This window comes from Thamnophis sirtalis, unplaced genomic scaffold, assembly GCF_051295495.1.
Source record: "Thamnophis sirtalis isolate CommonGarterSnake01/CBP01778 unplaced genomic scaffold, rThaSir2_p1.2 scaffold_11, whole genome shotgun sequence".
Taxonomy (NCBI): domain Eukaryota; kingdom Metazoa; phylum Chordata; class Lepidosauria; order Squamata; family Natricidae; genus Thamnophis; species Thamnophis sirtalis.
In genome coordinates this window covers 39069170-39078571 of record NW_028261391.1, presented here as the reverse complement: position 1 = coordinate 39078571, position 9402 = coordinate 39069170, and positions in this window count along the sequence as shown.

Below are 9402 nucleotides of genomic sequence, written 5' to 3'. Positions count from 1 at the left end.
TCTGATAAATTGGACAGTATATTGATCAATTTGGAATAATTAATAGCTTTGTCCTATGGGACTGACTTGCATGTTACAAAATGTCTAAAGGGGCTGTATGTTAAAAAGGGAAATGCTAATGCAATAAAATTAAAATCATCCATAACACTTGTTGAGTTAAGAGGCTTTCAACCCCCATCCTTTTAAATTATGTTCAAGGGATTATCAAAATAAGTCTTTGTAATATTTCTGTCTGACACACACACACACACACACACACACACACACACACACACACACAATGCCTATCATAAAACCTCTTTGTGTTTGTGGTTCTTTTGACAGTCCATTTTATCCTTTCCTAGTTCAGTGATGCAGAAAAAGGTCTGTATACCAGAGCTAATGAAAATGAATTAAATGGCACAGGACTAAGGTCTGTTACCCAGCCTGTGAAGTTAAAACTCTGGATTCGTGCTGAGCAGATGCTGCTACTTTCATTATCTCAGCTGACTGGCAAGGAGATTTTAGATACAGAGAAAGCAGATGGAAAAAGAAGATGAAGCTGCCAGCAATATGGGATGATTTAATCAAGGTCATTTCTGGTATGAGCAGTCCACCATTCTATGAGTAAGAGGAGGATCTCTGTGTTTAGCAACACCGCTCTGTATTATTGCTACAAGCTGGGAGAAGAAGTGACTTAAAACCTCATTGGCACACTCTTTTCCAGTACAATATAATTACAATAAAATAGCATCAGTCAGACTGAATCTTCTGACTTATCTTAGACTTTCTAGAGTAAGAAAAGTGTTAATGGCCAAGGCCCAGAAATACAACTGTTAACAAAGCTTATGCCAATTTTAAAACACAAGGTGTATCCAGCTGTGCAGTCTTTCACATGGCAAAGGTTTAATGAGAATTTCATTGTCAGTTCTAAAGCTCGTGGCTGTACTTCTTGTCGCTAGCTTGATTTTTTTTATATTTAATCATAGCTCCATTTTCCCCCCAGTATCCTTGACTTTCATTGTTAAAACATGCAGAGCTTTTCTTATTTCCAGCTATCAGAGACATCATCTGCACAATGCAAATTATTGATGTTTCTTCCTTCCATTTAAAAGCTATACTCCTCTCCAATTTTTTGATTTGCAAATCAAAAAATGGCACACCTCATCAATTTATAAAACATTAACTGCCAGGATTGCAACTAGCACCATAGATATGACAAACAGGGACCCAGAGGTATCAAAGAATTAAAGAATGCATAACTGCAATAAAAATCAGGATCACAAATACTTAACAACCAACCATAGTCTTAATGCAGGTCACGTTACTGAGATAATGTAAAATTAATATATCATCAAAAAGTAAATATGAATGTGAAAACAATAGATCATAGCAATAGCAATAGCACTTAGACTTATGTACCACTTCATAGTGCTTTACAGCCCTCTCTAAGTGGGTTATAGTCAGCCTATTGCCCCCAACAATTTGGGTCTTAATTTTACTCACCTCAGAAGGATGGAAGGATGAGTCAACCTTGAGCCTGGTGAGCTTTGAACTGACAAATTGCAGGCAGCCAGCAGTCCACAGAAGTAGCCTGCCATACTGCACTCTAACCACTGTGCCACCATGGATCATCAAAAAATAAGAGAACCAGAAAATTCATAGAAGCCCAGCACTCAGTTAAATGGACTATAGCAGATCAATGAAGCTAGATATAATCTACCAGTTTGTCAGGCTAAAGAGAAAGAAGATGAGATAGACCAATCAAAACAGAGAGAACAATCAAAACAGAGAGAACCTGGAGAGGGAAAATCAAGGGTAACATTTTTTTCCACGTGTTTGAGAAACACATGAAGTGTTTTAGAATAGGGGACAAGAATTGCAAAGGTCATATAATATAATATAAATTGTAATATAAATTGTGCAAGAAGATAAGGTGAAATTAATGGAGCTAAAGTGTCATTTGGGAAGGACTTGGGTGTTTTTTCTCTTTGGTTTGGGTTGTTCCTTCTTTTAAATAGGTTAAGATCCCTGGGTAAATCACCAGTTTTTAGGTTTGTCTGGAATACTTCACCAAGAAAAGCTGAACCAAGATAAAATCTATTTCCCCAGTACTTTCATTTATACCAGAGTTAGAAAGGATTTTGGAGGTCTTCTAGTCCTACCTTGCTCAGGCAGGAAATTCTATACCATTTCAGACAAAGGGTTGTCCAATCTGTTCTTTAGTCCTTTAATAGTTAAAAAAAAGTAAAGAAAAATATCATCTGCTCTCTAAGTATTGGTTCAATGTTTACTTGAGCAGCCTGCTCAAAGAGATGGGATCATCCTAACATAAAAGAGAAGCTTTTTCAAGAATAACCATCAAGAAAATGATGAAACAAAGTGGCCATACACCACAATCCTTTTTAAACAACCAAAAAATGAATCAAGTGCTGAAATTCTTTCCAGCTAAGCTGCAGTTTTTATAAACATCATGCCATCTTATATACATTATGCATAACACACACTGAGAACTATAGCAGTTAATGGCTTTCCCTCTGTCTTCCATTATCTTTTTAAACGATAAAAACAAACCTTGCCAGGGAAATTCAGATTGGAGGCTGCTAAATTAATTCAGCCAAATATCCAAAAAGAACCTACCCTTATCTTTGTGGTTTGCCACCACCTCATCTTGATGCACATGGCCTGTTACAAGCAGCTCTCATTATCTACTCAATCGAAAGAAAGCCTACACATTTCTGAAGATGGAGAGTTTCATTCAATTATTAAAATAAAAATAATTGGGCAGAATAAAAGGAACAATATATCCTTTGCTTGATAAAGAGATGCATGACTTAGTTGGAGAACTTTAAAGATTTTAAATGCACTATAATGATGTAGAATTATTTATTGCAGCCTAGTAAAATAAAACTAACTGGAATGTTTTCAATTAAGAACACAAGAAAAACCATGGGGAATGTTTCCTAACAGCATTATTTTGAAATATCATGGTGAGTTTTACCCTGGCAGCATAGCGAAGCACTCATACAATTTCTATGTGGTGTATCACCTAGGTAAAATAATACATAATTTAAATATAGCAATTACAGTACTTACTACATTGTACTACAATCCTTATTTACAAGAACAGCTACAATCAAGCTGTTTAGTATTATTTATTACATTTCTCTGTCTTTCCCCAAGCAGCTCAGAAGATGAACAGCATATCAAGAACTTTCTCACTTATGTTCACAACATCCTTGACAGTAAACTAAGTTGAGAGACTTGTTTGCAACAAATTTTACATTTCACTGGGGATTGTAATCCAATTCACTCAATGCTTTAAACATTTTTACCAGAATGGGCAGCCTACACCAGACAAATTATAAGGGTCATAGTTGCATTTTTGCAATCTTCAGAATCCTCTTTCTTTATTTTTTTAAAACCTTAAAATAGAAGTGTTTTAATGAATATTTCGTATGAATATGCATTAAGTATCAATATGCAAAAAACAAAACCAAGTCAAAATTGAATATTCTCTAACAAGGCTCACTACATCAGAGCACTGGACAAACATAAAGCTCTTCTGTTAGCAAATAACTAAGCTAGTAATTAGAGAAGAGTAATTTTATTTTTCTATCATGTCTTTTTAAAAAATCAGTTCTCAACACAATTTCTTTATATAATAATAAGAATGTAGTTGAGAATTAGAGACCTTTTGAATTTTTGTATTCTTCAGATACATAATTTATCATTCCATTCATTTCCTGAACTTTCCACAGGGCAGTAAGGGAGAATATGAGATTCAATTAATTTATCCAACTTCATAGCTCTCCCATTCACAAACTTTGAGAATTTATGTTTTCTCCTAAATTCATCTCAATCTCCTTTTGTTTCTCATATTCCAGGAAAGTGTGATTTTCCATCTATTAAATGCCCACAAGAGTTAATGTAGAGCTATACCTATAGAACGTTACTCTGCCACTATAATGGGCTGTGAGGCTAACCTTGAAAGACAGGAGAAAGAAGCACAGCCTAGACAATGGTCTGATAAATGAAATCTGAATCCAAAGCAGGGATGTAATTTAAGTAAGTGTCTCAAACTTGACCTTCTCTAGTTCTCTTGCAGAGAAAGGCAGGGAGTGGAGAAGTGCTTTCAGACTTTGCAAGATTCTGTAACTGTAATATTATAATAAAAGGAGTATTAGTATTCATGTTTTGGTTTCCTGATCTGGACTGCCTTGAAGGGCTGACATCAATCTTTATCATAGCAAATATATGAAATAAATCAGTTCCACATTCTCTCTACCGTACTGATCCTGAAATAGAAGTATGAGATGTAATACCACAGTTTTATTATGGCTAATTTTCATAGTTGGAGGGAGAGGTTCACTTCCACATATTCATAAAGGACAGTTTTTACAATGAAGTAGCAAAGAATAGGAGAAAAGTTGCACCTATTGATAATTTTGAGAAAATCAGTAGCATGTTTGTTTTCTCAATATTGTAAGTAGATGCACTTAGGTATTTGAATAACCACCAACCTTTGAACCACCAATCCCTACGATTACTTATATTCCTTTCTTCTAGCTCTCACTTGCAATACTTGCACTTGTCTTTGGTACAGCTATTTGCTTGTTTACATGAACCCAAGGCAACCTGGAAGCTTCTTTCCAGAAAGTGGAGTCTTAAAATTTCATCACTTAAGAAAATAAATAAATTGATGATAAATGTAAAGGGTAGTCTGGCACAAGGAACCACATTAAATTATCTTAGTGGCAATTCTGGGGTGGCCTAATTGTCTGAATATATTAGCCTTCTGCTCAAACTTGTGTACTGGCAAAACTTAGCCACATATTTGTTACAGTTTTGGCAACCCTCACCTTATTTTGTCATCTAATCTTTAATCATAGTGGCTGCAAAGGTTTACCACATATTCTTCATTAATTTCCAACCTGCTCAAACATTTTTCTGATATATTAGATATGTGGAGAGTGGGGAAAGAAAGATAAACTGATGGGAAGACTGAATAAACTGATAAACTCAGGAAGTATCTTACAACCACCAGCAGACAATATATGGTATCTTATTTGCATGATTAACCAAGGACATATTCTTGGTGTTGAACCAAGGACATATTCCTCTTCTTGTGATAATGCCTTAAAGATGAGCTGGATTACAATTATCACTTTTTAATTGTAATGTATTTATCTAGCCATTTATCTGGATACAAGACCATTGAATATGAGCCGAAATTGAGTGATTTTTATACTTGCTACATTAGGTCAATAAACATTGGTACCATTGGCAATTTTATTGTGTATTCCTTTAATCATTGAGAAATTCAGTCTAAATCAGGCCTGATGCTGTGAATAAGTATTATATGACTCAAAGGAAGGTGTTCACCAGTCCTATCCTCAATGTGAAGTTCATTGTGGTGTTTATCCTCCCCTGACAATGATCAACAATTGTTTTTGTCTTTACTCAAAGAGTGAAACTATTTTAAATAATCAGTGTACCAGATCAAAAGTAGCTATTTCATTTCTTAAATTGATATCTCTTGGATCAACTTCAAGTTATATAAATCTACCACAGTTTGTTTTAAAATTTCATGCTTCTCAGCATTCCTTGCCATATTTTTGAAACCAACTTTACTCTAAGCTTCCCAAAAGTCAGAGACTAGATCTCAGCTATTTTATTTAGCAACTATGGCCTCTAAGAATAAAAAATGAATTAATATCATTTGAATTAATATCAACTTGAATTCATTCTTCCCCAGTCTGTATCCAAAGTATTGCATGTTTAATAGTTTCAAGCGCAGGTAAGGGCTAGTGATCATCATAGACTGCAAGAGAATATACAAGTTAAGTTTGGAGATATAAAGAAAGAAAAGACCAAAAAATACACAGGATATTAAATATTAGGGAAAGAATAATTATGTATGGGTGGAATAGTTTGCTTGCTTTCCTGTCTGCCTTGAATTATTGATTTAAAAGTGAATAGGTCTTCTAAAAACAATGCTTGCCTTTTGCTTGCCTTTTTATATATGTGTACATAGAAGTATATATGGCAGTTCCTTTATTTAATCCATATTCCTTGGTTAACATAGGAGGAAAATATTATGAAAATCTCAGAGTTCTCATAAAACCAGGAGCACCAGTCATCTTTTGAACAAATAATGTCAATACCCCAATACGTCAATAGATGCAGGCACATCTAAAAGGCAACATTACCTATTAAAACCACCGAGATAATTTGCCGTCACTGTGAAAATTCTCCTGATTCATTCTTATCAGGTTATCGATCCATCAGTCTAATACTGTCAACACTTAGTAGATGAATATCTCTGGGTAGAAATTTTGCCTATTGTATCTAGAGATGACAGGAATCAAATACGGACTCTCTTTATGTGCTGTTTTATACCAGTTTACTGTCTGATTTGCAGGGTTTTTTTTATAATTCCAGAGTAATAAACTACAACTGTTTAAGCCACCACCTTTTATTGAAAATTCATCCCACAATGACATTTTTACAACTCAAATGACTGCTTTGTAGCTATGCCCATCTCCTCACAATAAAATGTACGTTTACTGTCTATCATTCCAGGTGGGTGAGTTGCAAAGTGACAGAATACTACTGAATACAGTATTCAGAATACTATAAAGAATACAGATAAAACTTCAACCAATGATACCACAACCTGTGAAATAAATAGAAAGAAGATAATCTTTTTTTAATAATATATTCACAATTGCTAAAGGTGTCATAGCTGAAAACTGGAAAAGAAAAGATGAATTGCCTGAACTAACCTCAGAAATATGAGATATGATCTTTATTTGAAAAATTACTTTCAGATATATTTGGCAGAGCAGAGAGCAGAGAATACTTGACATTTATGGACTTTGGGACTAGAAAATTAGAATAAAATAGCATCCATTTTCAGGTTTTATGACAAATGTTTACATTTTTACTCTGCTCTTTTTTCTCTTCTAGGCACAACTTTAGGCAGGAATGAGGAAAGCTGATTTTTCCTTATACATTTCCTTAATATATTTTCCTTTTTATGTTTTATAATAGAACATTGCTGTGCAATAGTGATAGTTGTTTATGAGTAAAAGGCAATAATTTACCCCGCTGGCTAGAAACTGTGTGTTCTGATCCCACTTTGGGCACAAAGCCAGCTGAGTGACTTTGGCCATTCATTCTCTGTCAGTGCTAGAAAGCTGTCACTGGCAAACCACTACCAAAAATATCTTGCTAAGAAAACTGCCAGGATTTGTCCAGGCAGCTATCAGGAGTCAACAATGATTCCAAAGAATTAAGGGAAAAAAATCATTGGAAATTAAATATTTATTATTAATTCTGTAATTTTTGTTTTTCCAAAATAAAGTTTTACAAAACCAAAATGAATTAAAGCACATAATATTGTCATTCCATATCCCAAAAAATATAACTGTTTTTTCTTCATGTATTATGTTAAGATGAATGCTGGTCACATTCACATTGGGTATTTTATTGGGACAGTATTTCATCACCCTTTACCTTCTACTTCTGTCAAATGAATTGTTACCAACAGAGTACTGTAACATAGTCCAAATATAAAATGATGCATTTTCCACTCCTCAGTGGTATTTATGACCAAATGAAAGTGGAAAATAAGCTTCCTTAGACCATAGCACAACTGGCAGTAGTGATGAAATCTGCCCAGTGCTATTGTAATGGAGTAATGGAACAAAGGGCATTTGGTTATGTGTTCTATATAAACTGGATTTTCAAACACGGTGCTCAGAAGAACTATTGTGCCTATAGGCTTTTTTATTTCATTCATTTTTATTGTTGTCTGTCCATCCACCCAGCTGTAAATACATACATACATACATACATACATACATACATACATACATACATACATACATACTCACTCCATCATCCATTATAATTGACAAAGCACTAGTTTCTACTGCCCTTACTTCTAAGTATGCTTGTGAGATTGCAAGCTTATAGTTGCAAGCTAAACAAGATCTTGGCAACCTACACCCCACCTCCAACTCACAGAAGAAGGCTGACTTCATATGGCCAATTCAAGAGAATCAGGAAATGCTAGGGGGCAACATCAGTGGAAGCTAATATTTTCTAAGTGACCTTAATCACTTTGCAACCATTTTGAGAATGATGCTAGATTGTACTCTTGGAATTCTAAATATACTTCTTGTATAAAAATATTAGAAAACTATTACGGATTTGGTTTAGCAGTGAGGCTGCCCAGAGCAGGAAGAAAGTATTGCAGAACTTAACAAGGCAAGGTATATAATATCTATAAAGCAGTTAATTTCTCCAAAGGAGGAATTCATAATAAATTCACCTTCAGGTTCTGGTTTTATCAGAATTGTAATGTGTAACATTCATATTCAGTATATTTCCAATATTCAACCCAAAGCCATTGTAATCATGTTTTGAAAACAATGTTAACCTACCTGCAAGCATAAAATATTTTCATTACACTATTACAGCTGTGGAATCTTTGACCAATCAATAAATAATTTTATTTGGAATGAACCTTCAAAAATTGGCTAATTTTTTTCAATTATTAATTCTTATGTGAATAGTCCAATATCTATTTCAGTATTTAATTACACTGGATCCATGATGAAATACTATTTAGATTTAGGTTTTAATAGCTACTCAGATGCAACAGAATCCAATCACCGCCTCCCTTCTGGTAGATTCTGATGCTCATAAGCATGAAGGAAAATCTGTCCACTATGTAAGTCAAATCTTCAAATACAGGTCCATGTTATTTATGAGATGTTCTAGCTATGCAAATGTTTTTGAAGTATATTTATGAATAATCAAATACTACTACATGATTATGTGATGTCAGAAGATATTGTAGACTGCAGCACTTATGTGCAAAAACAAGGATTGGTTGATTTCACTTTTTTCACCTGTATTTTCAGTAGACTTTTCAGTGCAAATTACAGAACTAATTATAATGTCCCACAAGACACAAGCTGTGTCAGGTTGTTTTCTGACTGTGCCATGAGATCAGACAGAGTCAGCATGCTCTAGGTTCTTTCTATAAAATGGCAACATCTGGCAAGACCCAGATGTTGTCTGTCATGATACCAACCCTTTGGGATAGCATATATTTCAAGATTCAGAAGGCCCCAAATCTTTCATAAGACATGGAAAACTTGGCACCTCTAAGCTCATAGAGCTATGTGCTGGATGAATCATCTGTATCAGGTAGAATGCTGAAATATAGTGTGTTAGCTTCAGTTTATGGTTTTTTCCTATATTTTCTGTGTATTTTCTTCCAAGTTGTTTATTTATTGTTAAGTTGAATGTAGTTCTTCTTAATTTTGATCAAATGTTAGCTGCCCAAAGTTGCAGTCCATGAGTTGATGAAAAAAGAAAGATGACCTTGACAGATGAGATCCATTA